General features: G+C 37.5%; 1 protein-coding gene across 5 annotated transcripts in view; it reads right to left on the reverse strand.

The window, feature by feature from the left end:
• The window catches only part of Bank1 (B-cell scaffold protein with ankyrin repeats 1), a 270,011-nt gene that overhangs the window by 131,949 nt on the left and 111,518 nt on the right, over window positions 1–26,544 (reverse strand). The window lies entirely within an intron of this gene.

The raw sequence follows: 26,544 nt of genomic DNA on the forward strand, positions 1-26,544 counted from the left end.
CACGGGGTATCCATAAATACTACAAATTCTATGTCCTACTTAACTTTTTAAACTCTTTCAACGATTATTATTTCAATGAGGATGATAAGGTCTAAATAACTTTCTGTAAAATAAAAATTAATATCTAATCAAACCCAGAAGAGAATAGCATAGCTATACAGCATGAGGATGAAGACACCACAAATATAGAATTCCATGAAAAATTTTTTGTGCTGATAATATTCAGCTAAACTCTTGTGAAGGCCACGCTCCCATACAAGCTCCACCATCTGCTGTCCAGTCTACATCCTTTGTCCCAGTGCTAGATTTAGTAGAAAATTGCTTATTCGCATCTGTGTTATATATACTGTAATCATTTCAACTCAGACTCTCCCCCTAATTAAGCACAAAACTCTCCCACAGAGCTCTCTTCTCATCTCCATTTGCTGTCTCAAGAGCTCTGCATTTCTCTACTGAGCACTTAAGCTGGACCCCGTCTGCCTCTATAACCCCAGTGTTAGTTTATTTATCATAACCTTTTGTTCGATCACACAGGGCACCTTCCAAGCCACATAGCTTGCCTTCTCCCCGGCACTATCTCTATTCAGCTGTCCACCAGTAGCCCCATGGTAGGTCATTTTGCCTCTTCTGGTCTCTGCAGTCTGTGACTAGAACTAAGTCTTGAGTATTGAGTCATTCCAGAGCACACACCCTGGCATAGTATTCTTATTTTCCTCAGGGAGAAGCATTAACTTTGGTAATGTATCTTCAAGCTTCTTCCTGTGGCCTCATTTTGTACAAATCCTCCTGTCACTTGCCACACATTTACCTTAACGCTATTACAGCCACTTGAGTTTCTCAGGTGGCATCTGTGCACTGACTGCCTGCACCTGTCAGGTCTACTGTTTGCTCCTTTTCCTCTTGCTCCTACTGACTCAGGAATTCACCATAGATGGGGTATATTAATGATAATCTCACTACATGTGCATATCATTTAATGTAGAGTCTAGCTCACTGTCACTTATGACCTCAAGGGACATAAAAACAGTGCCCAGCATGCAACTGATGCTTATTATATATGGACCAAATGAAAGTGTTTCAGTTTTATGAACACATCTTTAAATGCTTACAATCATTTCTTTTATGTTTCCAATTTTCTCTCCTTTAGCTCTCTATTTTGCGTTCCATGTCTGACCTTAGATGAACACCAAAGTATGACATTATAAGCCTGAAAATAATAGGTTCTTCAGGATATCCTTTGAAGAGAAATGACACAATTTTCTCTACATAGTGACTGAACTTGGGAATACATCGCAATTTTGGATTGCCTTTTCACTTGCCTGCCTATTTATTTTTTCATAAGAGAACAATGTCAAGCCGTGTGTGCAGCTCTTCCATTTATTCATATTATTTTCTAATTCTATCTCTCTGGTCCAGCTCTTAGCATATAACAGCCTACAGAGAAATTCCAGCCTCTAGAGAGTTCTCACAGAAAGAGCAGCCTCGTGATGCCAGCCTCAGGCTTTGCGATCTTGTGTGGTTTATTAGGGGCGCTTTCTACTTGGGTAATGAAAAAGTCTGCCTGGTGGCCCTGGACTTTCATCATGCATTAAAACATGCTCTGAGGCTGTGGAGTGAGAAAATTTTTACAGAATGACTGGATGATGCAGCTGCAGAATCAATTAAGGATGAATAGAGTCCCCAGTTGCCAAGTTTAGAAATAGCAGAAAAGTAAAGATGCTGAGTCTGGTGGGTTCCCAGATGTTTTAGCACTGCTGACTGACACATCCCTGCTTACTCTTGCTCTCCACGTTGGTTCTCGGGCTTACCTTCTGACAGAAAGATTCTTCTTATTCTCACCACTAAGTTCTAATTACTGGAGAAGTTCAAAATAGTGACGTAGGAACTGTACCGCGCTGCTCTCTTTTAAGAATTGAGAAGCAGTTAAAGGCGGCTGATTATCAGAGTCAGTTACAAAACTCAAACTAAAAACAAAGAAGAAATGCAGCTCAAAAGAAACCCTGAAGTAGTAGTAATAGCTTTACTAATTTAACTGTCAAAGATGAAAAATGATGCTTGATAAATTCAAACTTTCCAACTTTTATTAGTGTGAATATATATACATATATATATATTTTTTCTCCTAAAAGTTTCCTCAGGGATGCATGTAAAGGTGTACCTTAAACCTTAAAAAAGGGAATTTTAAAATGATTAAGACAAAACAAAGGCCACTGTCCTCGTGCCTTTGATGTTGTTGGGTTGAAGTAGCGTTAGGGTAGACAATGAATGATTGTGGATATTTTAGGTTAAATAGTGCAGAATACTTTGCAGGGCAAAAAGAAAACGCTGAGAAAAGTATGGGAGAATTGGAATTCCAGGCGACTTGGGCCAAGAATAGCAATCTGAATAATGGCAAGAATAAACCATTTGGTGAAGGTGGGGCTTCCTTATGGGAGTTCCCGCTGGTCCTGCTATGACAAGGGCAATAAGTACTGCCTATGAGGGAGTGCACATGTAAAGCTATGGCACTGGTAAAAATCTCTCAGGAGTCCTGCTAAGAACATGGTTTTAAAGGACACTAGACTGCCAGTATAGTCAGTCACACTGTCGATTAGGGGACTGTACAGGGAATCTCTGTTTCATGTATCAATTAGGGCACAGAAGTGGTTCTCAACCTTCCTAATGCTGCAACCCTTTAGCATAGTTCTTCAAGTTGTTGTGAACCCCACACACAAAATTGTTCCCTTGATATTTCATAATTGTAATTTTACTATTGTTATGAATTTTACTGCAAATATCTGATATGCAGGATATCGAATATGTGACATTCCAAAGGGGTTATGGATAACAGGTTGAGACCTGGTGGTCTAAACTATAAAAAGTAAACTGGAGGGTTTTTTGGCTTTATTTTTTGCTATTTGTTTTTTAAGTTATGGCCACAAAGTCACTGATGACACCAATGTCATCAATCATAATTTTTTCCTTCTATGCAAGAGATTAATCTAGGACCTTATATGTGGTAAGTAATTACTTATCAGTAAACGACACCCAAGACTTCACCTGATTGGCTTGCTTTGACATTAAAAAAAATCAAAACCAACAAACCATTAACAAACAAAAACTTTCTTCACAAACCTAAAGCTAAGTTTGCCTTTGGCTTCTAAAATCACTTTGGATGCAAGTGATGATGGATCTCATAATTGGCTTTTCAATCCCCTCAAAGGGATGCATGATTTCCCTTCAGTGATTACCACAAACATTTCCCCTTGTCTCCTCACATGTGTATCTTCTCCATTGGAGTCTCTTAACATCTCATGTTCACAGATAGGGACCTATTCATCTAGGTAACTTTGGGGTCAAAAGATATTGGAAGAGTTGTTTTAAACAACTGCTTGAACCACAGTCACCATTGAATACAAAGATGTTCAGAGAGGTTTAACCTACTGAACTTAAGGCTGGTAATTAGTGATCAATCCACAAAGCCCATCACAGCTCTTCCGAATGAATGCCTTTCTGTCTTTGTAGGAGTGACATGTCCTGTCTTTTCACTCCTCACACTGATAGCCTTGCTAGTAACATCTAGGCCCTAAGCACAATTTTCAGTATATATAGTGGTTCAAATGAGTCATACTTTAAGACAGTAGTTTTCAATATTTTTAGACAGAAATGAGAATGGAAAATAGACTCACATCACCCAAAGCGATATTATTGTCCCCATCTTTAATGGTGTGATTCAGTTACACTGTAATTTTTGTTCTGCTTTGAATACAAATATGTTTTAGGTGAACCAATGTCAGTTTGGTGACAGATATTCCAAAACTACTGAGGGAATTTGCACAAATTTTAAGAAATTAAAATGGCTCTTTAATGTATGTTGTTTTAGGTAGTTAGAATTAGCCTTTAAGATTCTGGTAGCATTTGCTGGTATAGGATCCTAAATCAAGTATTTTAATCAATATAGGATTTAATGGAAACATGTAACTTACAGCAGAGCAGGTAAACAGAATTCAAAGAGAGACAGACATATTTAGGGAGCAAAATTAATCTTACAGATCTAAGAATCAATTCAAAATACTGATGGTCTATACCATCAGACCAAGATGGTGTAGAGTACCATGGGGTCCAATGCCATCAGCTGCTAGCATCCCAGGGCACAGAGTGAGATTCTGTAGGAGTTCTGTGTCAGTCATAGAATAATGGCTCATCTATGTGGTGTCAAGTTTTTATTTTTTTAAGTTCTTGATTATTAAACTTAATGTGGGTGTAGTGAGAGGGTTTGTTCCATAATTCATAGATTCCCTGGGGACTCCCTTACACTAATTACATGGGAATAGGATGGTAGGGTCTATCAACTCTGATGCCACTTAAAATAAGGCTTCCAGTAACAGTTGGTGATTTATCGAATAATAATCGTGGTAAATTCAAAGATGATTTCTTTTTTCTGCCCCTATCTTTAAATGTCATAGAGTTTTCAAAAATTAATATAAATAGCTTCTCAAAAAGTTGATTATGAGCCCTGGGTTAAGGTGTTAATGGTATATTTCTTTCCACACAGCTAATGAGCAGTCCTGGGGGCCACTAATGAGCCAAGGATTTTTTTTTCAGAAAATTAACAATGCACAGAAAGACTTACATTTCTATTTACATCCACAAATCAATTTGCTGGTGTGGATGTTTTCCTAATTGACTCCTTAAGAATTTTTCTTATGGCTTCCATTGCTCTGCTCTTTAAATCACGGCACAGGTGTTCTCTTTCACCATGGTAATTTACATTGTCTGCTCCTATCAACCCTAGAGAGAATTTCAAAACAAGAGCAAACCAACCATCGCTGTCTCATGCACTTAGATTCTTGAGTGGATAGTGTAGGGATGGACAAAAGAAAAATCACAGGTATTCCATTACAATGAATATTCCAGAAAAAAAGATAAGTTCCATAGGTGAAGAGAAAGCTGTGCAAAGTAAAGGGAAATTCGAATTACAAGTGACTTATGGGTCAAGGCTAGTAATTTGAATAGAGTGGTTAAGAGGAAACTACAGAGAGAATGTGGCTCTTTCACACAGGAGCTCCCCATGGTTCCACTAGGAGAAAGGCAGCTGAGCGCCTCCCATGAAGTGAGTGTACATGTAGACCATGGCCTAGGTGAAAATTCCCAAGAAGTCTACCTATCAGTGTGGTTTTAAACGGGCATTAGACCATCAGTATAGACACAGCAGTGTTCGTTAGAGGGCTATCCAGGGAATCTATGATTTGTGTATGAATTAGTCTAATGACATAGAAATTAGAAAGATTTTTAAGTTATGGTGACAAAGCCACTGGCTACACCAACCTCACCAATCTTAATTTTTCCTTCAGTCCTAGAGACTGAACCTAGGACCTTATATATGATGGGCCTTTACTTATCATCAAACCACAACCCAGACCTGATGGCTTGCTTTGCAAAAAACAGATCAAAAACAAAACAACTTCTTTACAAACCTAAAGCAAAGGTTGCCTCTGGCTTCTGAAACGACTTAGGAATGCATGTGATGATGAGTCTCATAATTGTTTTTTCAGTCCCATCAGTGGAATGCATGGTTTCCCTTCAGTGATTGTGATGGGCCCTCACGTGTGTCTAATCTCCAGGGTAGTCTCTTAGCATTTCATGTGCACAGTCAGGAACCCATTCATCTAGGTAACATAGGGGTCAAAAGATAGACAGAAAAAAGGATAGAAAAATAGAAGAGCTATTTCATATAAGTGGTCAGACCACAGTCACTCTTGAATGCAAAGATGTTTAGAGCTGTTTAACCTTCTGAAGGCTGCTTGTGAGCAGTCCACAGGCCCATCCCAGTTCTTACTAATACATGCCTTTTCCTTCTCTAGACGTGAGATGTCCCATCTCAGGTGTATTGACTCCACACACTGACAGCTTTGCTGGTAACATTTAGACTCAAAGCATAGTATACAATATATTTATGGTGGTTCAAATGAGTCACATATTAAGACACTGGGTTTCAATTTTTCTTTAAAGAGGAAACTAATGGTCCAAAAGACTCAGATCACCTAGAACAAGCCAGAAGTGATTATAAGGAAACCTGGATGATCTATTTCTCACGAATTCAATTAATTCACTCACGGTCATATGGCTGTCTGTTAGTTTTTCCACACTATAACAATGTGACCTGGGTACAAATGTCTACTGCTTTTAAACTAGAATAGGAGACACGATTTTTACTCTTCGAATTCATGTTATGCTCCTTTCTTAGTTTTTATTTATTTATTCTTTTATGTAGTTATATTTTCTAGTTGGTTTAACACTCTGTTATTATAATTAGCATTGATGTATTTTACATAATCACTACATAATCACATATACACTAAATTTTATTTAGGATATATGATGATATGCTTGTAAAGAGAGTACCATGTAACAGGAGGACTAGAGTCTCAGAGGACACTCACCTGTATTATGCTACAGAGTCAGCCTAATATTAATTTTGGGTTGAACACAGGAAGCAATGGTGGAGTCACTCACTGTTCATTCCTTTAGTGTACTTTCCCCCATGGATTTGTTCTTCTGCAAAGCATCAACAATTACAAAACCACACAAACCCAAACATCCAAATACATTCTAAAATTTCCCTCAGTGGAGCATTCCTGACTTTCCTCTGGGTGTTAAATATGTTACCTGTTACTCCAACAGAGCCGAGACTCTAAATATTATTTCCATTAGTTTTCTAAATCATTCTTGTAGTCATTCCTGTCCCCACAACAGACAGTTGTTTTGGAAACTTCCATAGAATCCATTTAACAATTATTCCTTGCATTAGTTCACCTACAACTTATACGTGTATTTGAAATGGAACAGAGATTACAGTATAATTAATGCAGACCATCAATAGTTGAGACAATATAGTATAAAATTTCCATATATGTCTTATAACTTAAAAGATTAAAAATCTACAATAAATAGTGAACCTACACAGAGATTTTCAGAACGTTTAATGGATTTGTTTTATTCTTACCAGATAGCTCTTCTTAGTTTTATCATGTCTTGCTCACCCACAGAATCTAATGCTTTTAATTTTGCTTTTTAATAAACTGATGCCGCATAGGATATGTGCATATTTCCCCCAAAAGATAATAGTCTTGTGCTATCGAGGAGGTAAGACATCACATTAGAGAAAACACAAATTTTTGTTTTGTTTGATGACCTAAACACATAAATTGAAATTTTGTCTCCAGTTTTACTTTTAGAAGCACATCGTCTATATGCTCTGGAAATGGTAGTGATAGTGTGTCTGGCAAACTGTAGTCACTGATTTTTCTGATGCTACACACACACATATGTGTAATTGTTTAAAGAAATAGAATTACATACGGAAAAATCATATACAAATTTAAAGATATTTTACTAAAATCCAAACTGTAAGCTAATAGAGAAAGGCTATAAATAGAAATATATTCATACCCACATGTATAAAGTCATTGCTTCAATGATATTTACTGTTCATGCTACTCAAAAGGTAAGGGACATAAAGAGAAAATGGAAAAAGGTAGAGTTCTATTTACTGAAGCTGGACTGTGATTAGCTGAAAATGGTCTGACTCTTATTTATTTTGGCACTTTGGACAGCTCCGTAGCCTCTTCCAATTTATTGCAGGTAGAGGCTGTCATCTGCCACCAGACAAGAATGATTTTGCTGGCTCTATTCCCCAAGGCCTCCTACTCTTGGGCTAGCTACCCAAAAGGAATTAGTACATGTACTTGAACTGATCATTTAAATTTGCTCAATTTGGTGGGTTTGGAGGACCACTTTTGCAAATCACTTTTATCTCAAAACGCACATCTAATTTTCTTATTTCTTTATTTGGAGGATGGAATTGGGTGAGATTACAAACTAGGCCTCTATCAAGCTCTTAGCTGTATTTGGGGAAAACTGAACAAAGCATTTCAGACCAGCAACTACCTTTCCTGTATCAACGGGTAGGACAGCTTCTGTGGTCATCATTTAGTACCAATGGTGATACAGTGGCTTCTGCATTCAGTGCATCTAATTACTGTTCCTTTTAAGATTCACATGGAGTACTCCCTCTTGTATCCTGTTTGTGGATAGTTTGCTGTCCCAAAGAAAGGGTGGAAGCCAGCAGTGAATCCTGAGACCATATTGGTGAAAAGGCTAGTGCTTGACTCCTGGAATACTCTATGCTTCTAGTTCTAACTCATCTAGTTCAGCCCATTTTCTACTGTTCCACCTATTCCTGTAACTCATATCCAGTACTCTGTGCCCTCCAAATTCTACCTGATTTCCAGCATCATTCCCATCTTCTAGAGGCTTCATCCAACCGCTCACTAGCCTGGCCAGAGGAGTCCTTATCTTCAGGTTCATCCCCTACCATAGCACTTCTATCACTTAAACTTTCCAAACTGGAACACCACTTAGTGTTAGACTGCCTTGTCTTAGTCTTTCTAGATTCAGTTCCCAACACTGCAATATGAACAAATAACTGTTAAGTTGGTTTTCTAAAATTTATCATTTTACTCTTCCCTCAGTTTGGACCACTTTGTCAATGCCAAAGATATGAGGGAGGTTAACTCCTTTTGGGCTCTATGAATATCCTACACTTATACCATAGGTAATGAATGTCAAATACAAAGGTATATGCTCTCTAGCTCATTGATCCGCACAATGATTAAATAGGCATTGTTGCCTGCTATGTTTAGATAAACTGAAAATTCACATATGTTGTGGCAGAAATAAAATAGGGAGCTTCTTAATTCCCTAACACTGCTTGCCTTTTGCATCCTTGGCATTGGCTCCAGACTAGACGTCATTTAAAGATGTTAATGGAGAGCCTACGTTTTCCCTTTCTTCATCAGATAATGAAGGTTCAAATGCAAATGGTTGAGGTAAAAGACTGCCCAACCGAATAATGTTCCTAGCTCCTTGCAGTGTCTTCCAAGCTTGATCTAAGTCTATCCACACAAATTTCTCACTGTGCTTCTATGCATTTAATCTAAACATTGCCTAGGAATAGTTACAGTAGACAATTGTGGCAGAAAAACCTTTGCTCCCTGCCCACAAATGCTCACATGTATCCAGAGCATGTCTCCTTAGTGCCCTTATAATTTTTCCTGGCTTAGAGATTTAGAATTCTAAGGTTCGTTGTTATTATTGGTGGTGATGGTGATGGTGGGTTTCTTTGTTCATTTGGTTTTTTTTTAATTTGGTTTTTGGTTTTATTTCAAATAATTCCAAAATGTCAATGACTCTAAAAGTCATGTAGATCCAATGATACTCTTTGGCTCAACATATAAAGGCCTTTGTCATCAAACGCGGCTCTCTGAGTTCAAGCTCTAGAGCCATTCTGATGGAAGAAAACACATGACTCCAACAAGTTGTCTTTTGATCTATATATTCATGCTAGAGAACATGTATACCATTGTGTATTCACACACACACACACACACACACACATAGACACACAATCAATCATTGCAAAAATTTTCAATAGTAATAAACTATAATGCACCCTAAGATCTGTTATCTATAAAGAATCTTTGTTCCTGGTTCTGTAACAGACACAAACCTTACAAAGCAAACATGCGCTAAACCTCAAGAAGATGTCTAAGCCTCAAAGGAGTATTATTACATGTCATTACTACATCTTTGCACTTCATAACAAGACTTAAAATCCACTTTGAGATATACACACCACTGACACACATGCACATGCATATATGCATGTGAACACCCCTAAGTTGTATTTAAATGACCCAACACCAGTAGTGAACTTGTAGGTTCTAGTCATGGATGAGGATGGTAGGTGTGGGAATCTTAGTCTCAAGAATGAAGCACTTCCTCGATCTCCATATCTCCTCTCAAAATTATGCAATTGTCCCATTGAGACTAAGCTTATCTTTTCAGCCACAAGAACAGTTAACAGTATTCTTCTGTGTTTATTGTAGAGTTCAGAGGAAGACTGAACTTAAGGAACTTAATGTACGCCAATCATCAATAGGTATCACTCTCATTTTATAAATGAAATGGTTTACTGGCCAATTCTTCTGAGGTGCTTGAGGCTCTTTGTCTGCTGTGCACTTCAGGAAATCAGCAGAGCCTAGGTATGCCTGATGTTCTCAGGGCGTGTTAGGTTCCCAGCATACGTGCAGGGATGTAGAGACGCCACCAAAAGAACTACCCTCAGATCACCAAGGAAAATAATTTGCTAGTGTTTAATAACCTTCTAGGTGGTTTGTGGCTTCCAATATTTTCTACTCTTTTGTTTTGCATAACGAGAGCCTGTTTAGGGACTTCTGAAGTACCTGGTCCTATGTCTCTCATCAACACTGTAAGAGGCCCCAGTCTTGTTCTGTTATATTTACCTCAGTCTGTTCATTAACCTACAACACAAAATTAATTCAGGCACAGAGAATTCAGGTAAATAGGAGCTTGTGTTCTTCTCTTTTTAATTAAAAATATTTTTTAAAAAGAATTTCCACATGCATACTATATTTATATAATTTTCAGTCTACCCTCCATTCTGTAACTCCTTTTATGTCTCCTTCAAAACACTCTCAAATTCATGACCTCTTTCTAATATTGATACAGAATTACATACATGTATACATATACACTATTATCAATACATACATATATATGCATAACCATAGTATATTTAAGTGTAGCTTGCTGAATCCATTTAGCATAGATTACATGTATATATGTTTAGACTGATCACTTGGTTTTGGATAACCTGTCAAGAAGCTGGTGCCTAGACAGACTGATTAATATTCTCTCTCTCTTTTTCCTCTCCCTCTCCCTCTCTTTCTTTCTCAACAGCCATTAATTGCTTGGAGTTCCTAATCTAGAAGTGGGCCTTATGATACTTCCTCCCTCTGTGTTAAGCTTTTTACTGATATTATCATTGTTATAATCACATTGTTGAGACTTTATGGGTGTAGCTTTCCTGTCACATACAGAAGATTATTTCAGCACATGCCCTTGTCCTCTGGCACTTACAATTTTTTGACTCCCTCCTTGATAACGGGTCTCGCCTGATCCTTAGGTATAGAGGTTCCATTGTAGTTGGGTACCCTATGGTCTGTTATTTTCTACATTTAGACTAGCTGGGGCAATTGCTAATGAAAATTTCTCAAAGTAACCTGAATGATACGTCTAAGCTGATGCTTTGGTAATCCATGCCACTGGCATTGTCCTAGCCTCTTTCGTGCTTCTGATACCTGCCAATGGCTCATATGGGACTGATGTTTCTATCTTTTCTAGCCTGGATGTCGTATCAGTGGCCAAAAGTTGCTACAGATTTTTACTAGTTTGTATGTGGTCTATCTCTCAGCTTCTCTTTTTGATCATCTGGAACTCCATGTCATTAATTTTATGTCTAGCACACCTTCCTTTTCTCCCCAGGTGATAGGTTTAACATTTGATTATAGATTCAACTGCAACTATATAAGGTGGCATGATTAATCTATAATCAGATGTTTCCTTACACGGTAGATTTGTACCATGGGGCAATTATGATCAAAATTGGCAGCAAGACATTTTAAATCAAATTAATACATTGGTCAGAGTTAATCAAAGAAACAGAACCCACAGGGAATTATAAGATTAATTAAGAACTGGTTCTAGTTCGCAATTTGGAGACTCAAAGGGCTTCAATTTCCTCATTTGTTACTTGGCATATTAGTAGAGGATTGTCGTCATAAAGCAGTAAACAATCTAAAATATGGTCGTGTGTTCTTCTCTGTTCCCAAGGCCTGGCACCAGGGCTGCTGACAGGGTAGTCTAGCCCAGAGTCTGTCAGATTACTGGTACAAGAAAGGCCAGGGCTTCTGTCGAAGTAGAAAGGCAGAAGTCCTAATAAAAGGAAGGGCATCCCTTTTCAAGCTTCTGGTTGTTGGATGAGACTCTTCCAGATCAGGCAGGGCAACCCTCTCCATTTCATCTACTGAGGAAGATTCACCTGAAGTCAACTACCACAGAAGTAACTCCAGTAAAGTTTTCCCAAGTGTCAGGACACCCAGTGGTGAAGTCAGGGATATCCATGATATTAACTCTAACAACACTTTTAACAGCCAGTGAAACTGTAGCAATAAACTGGGGCATGGAACAGAGCTAAAGATATCAGTGGGAAATTATACTGATGAGAATCATTATTTGATTTAATCTACAAAATCAAAACTGGTGGATATTTTTTTATTTTATAGCTCTTTTGGTGAGTTACATTTATATTTTATTTAGTTTTTTTTAATGTTTTGTTTATTGAGACTGGCTCTCAGTATGTAGCTCAGGCTTTCGCTCTTCTCGTCCTATATCAGCATCGTGACTGCTGGGATTATTGGTGTGTACATCAATCCAAGTTTCTTGTCCTATGATTATAGAGACACTACATAGTACACAGAAACGCCCGAGTTAGACTCAGTTCTGAATTGAACTCTTTAATATATTTGACCTTAAAGTTATGTATTTATATCTATTATGTAAGTTATATATTTTAATATATATTATAATATTATCCTATGTAGTCATAGACATTATATAAAATATATATTTATGTAACTCAATTCTATTTCTTACCCTTATGGAAACAGTCGATTCACCATTCTGTGCTTCAGTTTCTTCATTCACAGATTGAGGATTATAGTAGAGTAGAGAGCTGTTATCATAACATAACAGATACTAATACTCCAGAAGTCCTTTGCAACTTACTGCTGAATCTATTATTTCAGACTCTTCTATAATGGCTAAAGATTTTACCACTTGATTCTCTTACCAAAGATTGGGTGTGAGGGTATCTCTGCATGTAAATGTGAGCAGAGAGCAGAGGTGGTACATGCCTGTAATCTAGAACAAGGGGGATGTTCAGAAAGACCTTGTCTTGAAAAACAAACAATAAACAGGTAATGGGGCCACTGGCCCATAATCCAAGCACTTAAGAGTTGGAAGCCACAGGACAACCAAGAGTTCAAAGTCATCCTCAGTTGTGTAACAGGTTAGATACAGCCCTATGTCAAACAACAGCTACAGACTATGAAAAACAGGACAACAAATTGTGAGCTCATAAGAGTAGTGATTTAACATCACTATGACTGTGACACTACTGTGTGTGTGTGTGTGTGTGTGTGTGTGTGTGTGTATGCGAGAGAGACAGACAGAAGGGATGAGAAAAAGAAAGAGATAGAGAAAGAGAGAGGGACGGAGGGAGGGAAGGACAGAGAGAGAGAGAGAGAGAGAGAGAGAGAGAGAGAGAGAGAGAGAGAGAGAGTAGAGAGTATCTCCCCCGAGACTGTCATTGAGTGTGGAGCATGGAAGGACGAAAATATATATGTACAGTTTTGTAGAAAAATATTAAACCAATGTCTAAACACTAATATATATCCACAGGCAGACAGAGTCTCATTAAATTCATAGTCTGGTGAAGGAACCAGCTTGGAGACTTGAATTTATTAGTGCATTAGTTACATAAGCACTTGCTTCGGGTACGCTGTGAAAATGCTGCACACGGAATAGGGTTTTACTGACACAATATGCGGTATTGAGCATGGTGTGAGGAATTCATTATTATTTCTCGTAAGTAGGCTTTAATTAAAAATTTAAAAGAGTATTCACAGCATTTAGCACTGAATCTCCCTTACTTATTTAATATTTTTTAAAACTATTTTCCTATAATCAACAAGAATGTAGCCAGGAAAGGACATGGTGAATAGAATCCCAGGCTGTCTTGATTATGGGGATTTAAGACAAATGTTGTGGATTGAAAGAATTCATTTAATAAAGATACATTAAAACAAAATGTAGCACTCATATGCCTCCCTGTTTGAAAGGAAGCTCTAGATTAACCTATCTAAGGGAAAAATGATCATAATTATTTTCTATCTTCAGTTCAGGAGGTAGACTAAACAGGAAAGGAAAAATAAAATATCGGATGTTTACAAGTCAAATAGTTGACCTTTTAACTAGAAAAGACTAACTATGAATATAATTCACTCAGAAAGCAAATAAAATATTAAGGGTTATAATAAGGAACTTGTGATGCTAAGACTTGATAAAATCCAAAGACCTTTTATGTACACAATTTGACTTTTTTAGCAATCTGATACTACTTCAAGCAGATTTTAGATGGGAATAAAAAATGGTGTGAGTGTGTGTGTGTGTGTGTGTGTGTGTGTGTATGCACATGTTTCCTTTTGTCCTAATTCAAATTCCACTCCCTTTCTCTTTCATGCTTTGAAACTATTCTGACATTGGAAAGAATCCCAGTCACTAACAAGTTCATGATACATCATACGTATGTAGGATCTTACTATAGGGTGTAGCTATCTATCTTGGGAGGACTTGTTGTCCCATTGTTCACTAACTTGCCAAGTGTTTTTCCCCTTACAATATAAACTAAATACACATTCTTTAAAGGACAGTGAAAACACAGAATGATGGAGGATGCATAAATTTCTAACCTAGGCCAGCACATAATAGGCTCTCCAGAAATTTCAACCCCCAAGTGCTTAACCCTTCCAGAGCAATTGAATTGTGCTGTAGGCTTGTTTAGCAATGTGGCCAATATGGCAGTAATGAACCAGATTGCTAAGATAATTGGCATTCTCTCCTCCAAATACAAGATTGATGTGTTCAATATAAGTCTGTGCAGTTACCCATTCTTGTAAGAGAGAGTTCTCATTAAGGAAATGGATTAATTGGCTTACTGATGTTTTACTGAGAGCCAGATTTGAATAAGTGGACTCGGCAGAACGGAGAAAAGAAAATTAAACACTAATAATGGAAGAAATGTGTGTGTGCTTAGGCTGAAATCTCAGCCACAGGCTCAAATCAAGAATCTCAGCTTACTGCTTGTGAGTGGTAATAAACATTTATGTCTAACTGATAAAAATGCTTCTCTCTCTCTCTCTCTCTCTCTCTCTCTCTCTCTCTCTCTCTCACACACACACACACACACACACACACACACACACACACACGGGGGGGGGCAGAAGGACTGGCAGGCAGGCAGATATTAAATACAATCATCTCTCCTAAATTTTCATACTGAATTTTCAACTTTATTTTATGAAATTTGTATCTGAATAGAACCATAATGTATTATTGTGCACTATTATTTCTTCTTGGAAAATTCAATTATAACTAATAAATTTTTCTTACGCTGTTTCTCAAGGATTAGTTCCTTCAACTATCTATTTCAAAATAATACCCACTCCAAATTTTCTTAAGTGCTATTCTATACAAGGTGGAGACTTACGTCATCCTGGCCTTAAACACTAGTTCTCATCAGATACATCCCATAAAATATAATTTCCTTGTTTTTGTTTTACCCTCTGTGCTGGATATTTGTCTTTTGTCAGCTTGACACAAACTAAAGTCATCTCAGGAGAAAACCTCAATTAAGAAAATGCCTCTATAAAATTTGGTTGTAGGGAGGTCTGTAGAGTGTTTTCTTAATTAGTTATTGATGTAGGCAATCCCAGACCATTGGTGGTGGTACGACCCCTGGGCTAGAATTTCTGAGTTCTATACAAAAGCAAACTGAGCAAGCCATGATGATTGAACCAGTAAATAACACTACTCCATGGCCTCTGTATGATCTCCTGCCTTCAGGTTCATGCTCTGAGTGAGTTCTCACCTTTATAGCCTTTGATGATAAACTGATATATGGAACTTGGAGTGAAATCAACCCTTTTCTCCCTATCAAATTTTGGTCATATTTTTTCACCATGGAAATAAAAACCCCAAGACTCTGGCCTATTAGGCTGAAGATTTGGCTTCTTTTGGATTTCAAGTGTGCTTGGTATCTCATATTTACTCAGCCATATTGCTTGAATCAGTCAGTAAATAAAAGTGACCTGTGATGAAAGTTAGGGATGCTCTTGGTTTGAAGCTAAAGTAAGAGCTAATTTATGTAAAAGGAATCCCAAATTTTAGACTTTATTGGGACCATTTACTTTTCTTTTATACAACATTTTTAGGGAAATTGTAAGTCAATCATAATGTTAACTATCTCATATCCAAATGTACCACAGAGAAGGTGCTGTGGTATCAAAAGAAGATGAGAGCCACAGTACAGGGTATGGGCTTTGCTATTTGATTATATTCCTTCCATTTTAATATTAAGGTATATGCTTTTAATATGAATTCAGAGAGACCTTTATGTCAATTTAAAGAAGTAATCATGCTTTAGTATTGATAGAAAGTATATATTCAGTCTACAGAGGATTACAGAACACATTTCTGTCTTCACAAAACAAGACAGAAACACAAACCCAATGAATAAAAAAAATGCAAGATGCATACTTTACCAATAAAATTTGAAAAGTTGGTAGTGGCCTACCTCTCTTTTAAAGGATTAAAAAACACTGTGCTTATTTCACGAGGTCTATTCTCCAACCCTCTAGTATCAAGAGTCATCACTTTAATTATGATTTGTGACTTCTTTTGCAGATAGGAATTACATGTCCATTAAATGGCACTTCCAGACACAGTCAGTTCTACATGAGTTAGTTGGTAGAAAGAAGCCAGGGGGGAAAGAGGGAGAACTGAAGTTTAGGAAGTTCGTGAGAAGTTAGGAATCTGAGAATTACCCAAGGGAAGTTAATGATCATTTAGCCACCATAGTCGGGAATGTAGTTCTTAGTATGATGCTGGAACTGCTGCGATCTGAAGCAAATATGTCAGAGATAACGAAGTGCCTGTGTATAATGAGGCACTGTTTCAACCTTGACAAATATTTAACATCTGTACTGGACAAGAACTGAAAGAACATGAATATTATCTCTTGCTGTTACTCCCACGATGGACGTATGTTATCTATGTTACCCAATTAACTTGAATGTAGCAAGCATTGGAATCACTACCCAGTGAGCCAAGAGGTAATCAAAATCATATTGTTGCTTGTCATTTGAGCTCATGGCTGCATTCCTAGGAGCAACAATGACGTTCAACACAATGAGGATCAGAGCTGTCTGCATTTCCCATTTGCCAGTGACCTCATGTGACACTCAGCTCTCCTCTGGCAGGAGGAAAGTGGGGAGTGGCTTAAACTAACACTGAGGGGGGCTCATCCTGCTCAAAACAATAGCCACCAAAAGGTGAGGCAAAAGAGACATGCAAATATTGTGAGCTGAATCTCATTTTGATTTGGCATCAGGACCTTGTTCTCAAAGTGTGTATTTCCTTTCACTCAGGATAATGAGCATCCTCCTGTTGCTAGGAAAGACTGGCAATTCTGTCAAGAGTCATTAATCTTCCAACAATTCTTAACAAAGTACTGATCATACATTTAGGGGAAATTGATACAAATGCAGAAACAGTGATATTATAAGATACACACACACACACACATATATAATTTGTATAAAGTAGTATTTTTGATATATTAAAATTCACATTTATAAAGACAATTCATCAGACCCCCAAAAAATCTGAATTGTGTCGTATTAATATTACAGGATATCTGGATTGTTGGGATTAAGGGCTGATTTCACTTGGGAAATAAATGCTACAATGAGTTTTCTGCTAGACAGTTTTGTGTCAACTTGTCAAAATGCTAGAATCATTTGAGAGCTTGGAACCTCAGTTGAGAAAATGCTTCCATAAGACTGAGCTATGGGCAAGCCTGTAGGGCATTTTATTTATTAGTGATCAATTTGGAAATGTTCAGGTCATTGTAGGTGGAGTCACTCCTGGGCTGGTCATTCTGGGTTCTACAAGAAAGCAGGCTAAACAAACCAGGCTAGGGAAAGGACAAGCCAGTAAGCAGTGCTCTTGCATGGTCCCCTACATCAGCTCCTGCCTCCACATTTCTAAACTGATTTTCTGTACTGACTTCCTTTGATGATGAGCAATGATGGAGGAAGAAGTATAAGTCAAATAAACTTTCCTCTCCTTCCCAAATTTCTTTTGGACATGGTGTTTCATAATAGCAATAGTAACCCTAACTAAGGTATGTTTACTTGTCGGAACTGAAACAATACTTGAGGTCTACTCGGATGTTTTCCTCACCTTTAGTTTCCCCTAAAATGAACTGTGCTGTGACAGAGATGAACTTTTATCTTCCTAACCAGTGGCACTGCTCATTCCCCACAGGGAAGCACAGTAATGGGTCATTAGGGAAAATTAAAACAAAACAAAACAAAACAAAACTCTATCCTGTAAACAGGTAAGGAGAGAATACACAGATGCTGCTATACTAGAAACTCTGAGCACAGGGATCCTTTATGTTCATAGCTATACGCTGCGAAAACAATCACTGTGGCTCCTGTGGGTAGGTTTTACTGGGAAGTACATATGTTTTTGCTTCGCTTTGGTAAACCACACCCACACTACTTCAGAGATTATTGTAAACTGCCTCACATACTGGTATTAATAGCCATGAGAAATGTCTTTCTTAATGGCCATTCAGATGAGGTACAGTCTATGAACAGTCTTCTTAATTGGTTTCTGACAATTAACAAAACACCTTTGGTGAAATCACTGTTACAGCTTCTCTGGTTTGAATTCAACTATGTCTCAAACATGTTGCATTAAGCATATTAACTTGTGAAATGATTATGAAAAACAAAATACAGTATTTGCAAGATAGACAACCTACAAACCTAGATTTTCAAATATCTACTATTATGAAGAGATTGAGGTTGCTTGGGCTCTGCAAACAATTCTTGATAGACATTAAATGAAAATCTTAGTGAAATTTAAAGATTTTTAATAGACATATTGTCTTTCTTCTATATCCTTACTGTAAGAAAGTTAAAGCTCACATGTATGCTTGAAGAGTAATCAGTTACCAAAATGACTATGAACTCATGAAATTAAAGCTCACATAAACTCTGCCTTCTTCCAGCAACTATTTCCATTCTTATCTCAGATGTATTTCCTTAATACTAATATTTGATATTTTATTTGTGACTTATCTATTTTTTACACAAATTTCACATGATTTCTGTTGTTTTCATTATGATACCTACAATTTGGGGTATTTAAAATCTTATGTGGATGTGTAGACTTTTTTATTCATATTTCAAATCATATTTGGACATTAGCTATCTCCACCAAGAGTCAAGAAGGTCAAGCACCAAAGAGATGTTCTTTTGTCACTGAGCTGTTGTGGGGACTGGAGCTTTCTGCATTCACAATTTTCAAAAAAATTCTACTTTTCCTTTTATGCAGAATTACCCTATTTGATTGAGCACATATTTTATTATAGACAAACATTGGATCCATATGCTTTACTATAAAATCCTATAACCCCTTTCCTCAGAGAAATTCACCAAGTCCTGTCAGAAATGGCTAGATGCTTTCCTGTTAGACTGTTTCAGCAAACTGTAACAAAGTAATAGTAAAAATGCAAACCTGTTTCCCATACGACTGTGTTAAAATGTCTCACACATAAAACTGCAGGGAACCAAAACACAAAATAAACAAACAAAAAACCCAAGGAGGAGGTCAACCAGATGGCTTGGCCAGTAAAAGTGCTTGTTACACTGGCCTCATGACTTTCTTTACATCCCTGGAACTCAAGTAAATGTAAAGGGAGAGAACTGGGTCCAAGTAGTTGTCTTATGACCTCCCCACGTGCTCTGTGGCACCTACTTGCCTATACTTACACACATTGTGTACTCATTTTGTTTTATTTTGTATTCTTTTCAAATTTTATTTATTTATTTTATATATGTGAGTACACTGTAGCTATCTTCAGACATACCAGAAGATCCCATTACAGGTGGTGTAGAGCGACAATACAGCTGCTGGGAATTGAACTCAGGACTTCTGGAAGAGCAGTCAAGTACTCTTAACCATGGAGCCATCTCTCCAGCACATCATGTACTTTTACACTCAGACATTAAGAAAAGAAAATAATGTGAGTGAAAAGTCTCAGAAGTCACAGTATAAACGCACTTCCTGGTTTAACAAATGGTTTTTATGCATGTAGAGATAGGCTTGTTTTCTGTTTCAGCTCTTTGATTTTACTGTTTATAATTATACTTTACATATATTCTGACTTTAAACTTATAGATATAGATAGAGTATTATCTTATAGATAAAATGTTATCAAAACATAAGTAACAAAAAAACATATATCAATAGTCTTCTCCTTTGAAAACAACTGAGATGTGTAACAGTGTAAAAAACCATGAAATACAAGTGATATGAAGAGGAAAATGGGTAAAACTTGGAGGACTTTAACTCACGACAAAGGATAGAGGTCAGTACAGGAGATGGAGGGTAGAGCAAAAATAATACTAACAATATTTGAACAAGCTACACAGCATTATTTTTATTTATCTAAAATATGCAATAAATGTGAATATATGCAAATGCTTATATATAGTTTAAATGATGCTATGCCACTAAGGGCTAAAACTGTAGCCTATAGATCCAGACTATCTAATAAAACTCCTAGTATCAGGCAAAAGAAACTCCATTTTGAGTTGTTTGTTAGGAGAGTCCAATAGACTCCCTAAAACAATATAGGTTATTGTTTGCATCTGAGTGACAGCTAAAGTCAGAGTTTTAAAATTCACTGTAGTCTGGTCTATTGAAACAGCAAACTACAGATAATAGTTGGGCTATGTTTTAAGGGATTCTTTAAAATTATGGTTTCAGTGGGGAGATGGCTCAGTGGATAAATCATTTGCTACAATAGTGTGAGAACCAAGTTTGGATCCATATCTGCAATAAGATAATCCAGGTAAATAGGGTAGCTACCTGTAATCCTAGCATTCATGAAGCTGAGACAAGATCCCCAGGGGTGTGGTGGTGGGGTGGGGACTGGCTAGCTAGTGTAGCTAAACCCAAGCTCCATGTACAGAGAAATACCCTGCCTCAGGTAAGAAAGTGAAAAGCAATTGAGGAAGACACCTAATGTCAACCTCCAACCTGCACACTTATACTTACACACATGAACACACACATGCAGAGTCGTATTCCATGCCAGAGTTTAAAAAATTCTAGACACGATGACCAGTTAATTAATTGCAACATGATTAAAGATTTTATGAAGTTGTTAAATGATCATCAGTGGGTAAATCTAGGCTGCTTCACCTGCCTGTGAGAAGGCAGCTGTTTCTCACAGTGAGCCTCCAGATATATGACACAAAAAAATACACAGGCCAAGTAGGATATGCTTCAATGTAAATACATAGAATACCAATGTTTACTAAATCAAATGGAACCATCTGTGAGAGAGCAAATAGAACATCTGAAGTGCTAAGTTTCCCGTGCTTAGAATGACAGAGTGAAGGCTCAGGAAGAGTGACTGTCACAAGCTCAAGCACAAAGCCTGACCACTGAGAGGGACGGTTTCTAGTCAGCAAATGATAGCTTACACTGACGGTTCTGCAAAGAGCCTCCACAACCACCTTTCCACACTTTATTCTGGCCCTTGACAGTGAAGAAAAGAGTAGGTCCATTAGGTAGACATTGGGTACAACAGAATTTCTCTTCCTTTCAGGCCATTCTGAAACACCTACCACCTTTATACCCATACATTTAAACACTCAGTCCACAAGGTTGGATGACTAGTAAGTAAAATGTCACAAGAACCTCACCAGCAAAGTCCTGGTGACAATGCATGTCAACTTTCCCATTTCATAAAATGTCTTAAAGAATCTTACAATTCAGTGCTTTTTAATTTTTATACCAAACAACATTAACAAGCATTATAGTTGAAGAAAGATATTTTCTGAAAGTTATTCCTAAAATAACTATCTGTTGCTTTTCCAGCTTTTAGCCAGCCTTCAACAGACGATCTATTTTCTTTGTTTATTGGGACTTTAATGAAGCCATTTATTAAAGGCTTTTAGCAAGTGAGAATTTTTTGGTGACAAAATATTGCAAGGATATATTACTGATATTATTTTTGCTTTATACACATTTGCTGCATGCTTTATTTTAAATCTCAAAGCTCTCTCCACTTTGGTGCCAGCTTCAAGTTTTTCTTTTAATTTCTTTTTTTTTCTTTTTGATCTCATGTATTTCACTATCCTTCCAATTATCTATTTTATTTTTTATTGGGCATTTTTTATTTACATTTCAAATGTTATCCCCTTTCCTTGTTTCCTCTTTATTATTTTAATTACATTTTTACAGCCTTAAACTAACCTTAGTGTTTCCATTTGCTATTTCAATAGTTGAGGCCTTCCTCAAGAATTCTGTTAAGCAAGCTCTGCTTCATATCTATGTGCCCCCCCTTTTTTTGTCCATCCAATTTTTAAAGTAATTCCCAGAGTACACATTGTCAGAAACAAAAACATCGCTATTTAAAATCTTCTGTAATTTATAGAAAGGTATGGCTTTTATTTGTCTTAATTTTCATACATGTATACAATCAAATATGATCACATACTGCCCTCTTCCAGCTCTGCCCTTATTTCCCTAACAATTCCCATTCATAACTCCACATATTATTTATTTGGTAGCCGACCTATTTCCATTAGTGCTGCCTATAAGTGCATGTGCATGGGTATTCCCAGAGCCTGTGAAAGTCATTTAGACATAGCACCAACCTGAGAGAAATTCCACTGTTAGACAGCTGTGATTGTTAATTTTGCCTGTGAACATGACTAGATGATGTGATTATAAGGACTTTCCCAGAAAAAATTAATAGAGAGGGAAATGCCTCTTAATGAGCGGTCGCTATCCCATGAGCTGGGCTCTCAGACTGAATGAGAAAGAAGAGAGAAAGACAGTGGGGCACTTGAATTCTCCGTTCTCTCCTTCCCGTAGCACTGAAATGTGACTGAACAATTGCTTCACACTCCTGCCACCACAGGGCTACCTACTGCCATGGTCACTCCATCAGGACAGACTGATAACCTCAAGTTGTGAGTCAAAAACAATCTCTCCTCCTAAGATGCTTCTTGTTAGATAATGCATTATGGTGACAAGGAAAGTATCCAAGATTTTTATCAATATCCCAAAACTACTTACAACGAAAAAAATCTCTGTTCATAAACTAAGTATAAATTGCTTAATTCTCATAGGAAAAAGTAATAAAAAATAAGATGATGATTTAAGAATTTCTCTTACTTCTTGGCATCAGCAATAGTGTGGGGGTTTGGTGTCTGCAGATGGGATGGATCCCTAGGTAGGGCGGCCTCTGGATGGCCTTTCCTTCAGTCTGCCCCAAGTTTTGCCTCTATCTTTCTTTTGGACAGGAACATTTCTGGGTTAAAATTTTTGATCTACATCAATGGCTCCATCCTTGAACTGGGGGCCATGCCTATCTATTGGAGGTTGTCTCCATAGCTTGTATCTCCCCTATGTTGGGCATTTCAGCTAAAATCATTGCCATTGGATCCTGAGAGCCTCTTGTTTCCCTGGAATCTAGGACTTTCCAGTGGCTACCCCCAGTTCTCCATCCCCCACTGCTACATGTTTCTATTCAATTTTCTGACCCTCTGTTCTTCTCTTCTGTTCCCTCTAATACCTGTTCCTGTACCCCCTTTCCTCCCCCTCCTCTCTCCCTCCCAGGTCCCCCTGTCTTTCTATTGCCTGGCCTGGGGTTATTTTGTTCCCCATTCTATGTAGGATTGAGGCATCCACAGTTTGATCTTCCTTCTTTTTAAGGTCCATATGGTTTGTGGGTTATATCATGGGTATTCTGAACTTTTGGGCCAATACCTACTTATCAGCGAATACATGCCATGTGTGTTCTTTTGTGTCTGTGTTACCTCACTCAGCATGATAATTTCTAATTCCATCCATATGCCTGTGACTTTCATGATGTTGTTCTTTTTAATAGCTGAGTACTATCCAACTGTAAATGCCGTTGCTGATGCCAAGAAGTGTTCCTGACAGGACCCTGATATGGCTGTTCCCTAAGAGGTTCTATTAGCACCTGACCAATACAGATGTAGATACTCGTAGCCAACCATCATACTAAGCCCAGGGACCACAATGTAAGAGCTAGAGGAAGAACTGAAAGAGCTGAAGGGAATTGCAACCCCATATGAAGATCAATATGAGCTAACTGAACCACCAAGAGCTCCCAGGGACTAAACCACCAACCAAAGAGTAAACATGGAAGGATCCATGGTTCCAGCTACATATGTAGCAGAGGTTAGCTTTATCTGACATGAATGGGAGGGGAGGGAGGATTGATGCCCCAGCATAGGGGGACACTAGAGGGGTGAGGCAGGAGTGGGTGAGTAGGAGGAGAAGCATCTTCATAGAGCTAAATGGGAAGGGGTGGAGAAGGGGGATTAGATGGGGGCTTGTAGATGGTTAACCGGAAGGGGGATATCATTAGAAATGTCAATGAATAAAATGATTAATAAGAAAAAGAAAAAAAAGAATTTCTCTTGATCCTTCTTCTGTGTTTCTATATAATTAACATCATAATAATGAGGGTATATCAGGGTTTATGAATACTATATAGTGTCTTTTGTCTATATTATTCTGAAATAATGATCTTATTTTCCCCTCACTTACTATGGCCCAATAAACTAAATACAGCTCCCTGTAAATCAACTATGTCCACTGAAGAAAGACTAAGAAGAATTGAATAAATCAGCAAACTGGCCAAGGCTACATTGTAGTGAGAAGTATTCTCTTTCCAGTAAGCTAAATGATCTGTTGGTGGACTATAAGCTTCAAATTTGAACAGTGCTTGCTTCCAAATTTTTGGGAAAAATAGTTTGAGAAAATTTTGAGGATGTGTCTGAATACATGTGATAGATTAGAATAAGACTCAATACTACAGTTACAGAAATATTTAAGAAACAATAAGATATTTTAGTAACATAATGAGAATCTATTTTTTGCTACTCAGTTTAGATACACACATAAAGACACAGATAAAATAATTTGGAATATATAGCTTCAATATGGGAGCTTATCTTGCATAGCCTGACTAATTTCTTTATACAAAATTTACAACTAGAGAAATAATTTATGCAACCTGTAAATTATAAGAAACAGTTTCCAAAAGTGTAACCACATCCTGCAGATATTTACAGTTTCTTAACCATAAGAGGAAATTTGATTGCTTGTAAATTTATTAAAGTTTAGTTATCCATGATCATCAAAATGCATTGACAGCCCCACCATCCATTAGTGCAGCCACAGCCAGAGCCACAGTCACGGCCACAGCCATAGCCACATTCTCAGTCACGGCAGGATGAGCATAAATTGATATCCATCTAATCTATAATGATAAAATCTTCTAGAAACAGCTGGCTAAAGGATAACTTACAAATAGTATATTAAAATCGCTTCACAAATTTCATGCAATAGTGATCAAACTGAACCCATAAAGTTAGTAATAAGCTAGTACCGTAAAGTGAAGTTACCTAGAGACCAGAAGAGTAAACACTTTGAATCCATGACATACATATAGAAACAGAGACATAGATACCAAAAGAATACAAAACAAAACAAAGCAAAAAAGTCCCACTGTGTCTTGTGCCTGTCAGTGTTCTTGCTGTAGCTCTATACTGCCCTTCGTAAGGACAGTCACCAGGATGCTCTACAGTGGTATCTAGCGGGCACATGCAGTTCTCACAGAGCTTCTAAGAGAAAAGCTAAGCCTCCAAGGAAAAAGAAGTAGAATTATAACTCTGAATGTTGGGGATTATCTTGGAAAGTAATCGTAGCTGATGAAGATTTAACCAGAGTTCACCAGAGACTGAAATTAGAGGACAGAGTTTTGGAGCCTTGAGGACCAAAGAAAACCAAACGAACATGTGACAGGTAATATAAAGATGATAAGACTCACTGACCCAACATGCACACCATATCCTCTGATCAAGGACCTCATAGAGAGGGCATGCAGTAAAATGAATGCACTTATCAGCACGTGTGACAGTCACTACCCATAGTGCACCGGGACTCAGGTGAGGCAAGCTTCTCCTTGAAGGGTTTAGACTGGGAAATTGTGCTTCATTAACTTCATTACTAGACTGTAGGCTCTATGTTTATTTTAAATATGTGCAAAATACATTCTGTGGCCGCTTCAGAGCATGGGTGGCATGTACATGTTCCCGTAAGATGTTGATACTCCTGGGAAATGGAGAACAGTGCTGCATTGGTTTTTGTCACCTTATTCTTTGGGAACTATGATTGACCACTCTATTTGTAAGTCCAATATTTGATTGAATATCTGTGATAATCAGTTAAAAGCTAAAGGAGTCAGAATCCGTTTACAGTGTTCTATCTTTCTACGTTAACTGCTTATTGGCGATACAATTATATTAGTTGTGAAAATCCAAAGATAAATTTTGACATATTTCCTGGCATAATGAGTGTCACATTCAACTTTCCCCAGTACCTTCACAAGTATAATTCATTTTCTGAGGCAAAAATGTATACTTTTCTTATTACAAAGCACTGGCGCTTCTAAACTTGATTATGAGAACAGAGTGTGCAAGCTTTATTTGCTGCAATAATATTCCCTTCTAAAATCTTTCACTTGGCGCCTTCTCATTAAATTATCTGTCTAGAATGTTCTGAAGTTTGGGGTTTATATAGAAACAATAGGAGGGAAAGTCAACAGTGAGATAGGAAGAATCACATGAGAGAAATAAGTTCCAACAATATGAATTCACTTGCTATCGATCA

Source organism: Rattus norvegicus, chromosome 2 (genome assembly GCF_036323735.1).
Source record: "Rattus norvegicus strain BN/NHsdMcwi chromosome 2, GRCr8, whole genome shotgun sequence".
NCBI lineage: Eukaryota > Metazoa > Chordata > Mammalia > Rodentia > Muridae > Rattus > Rattus norvegicus.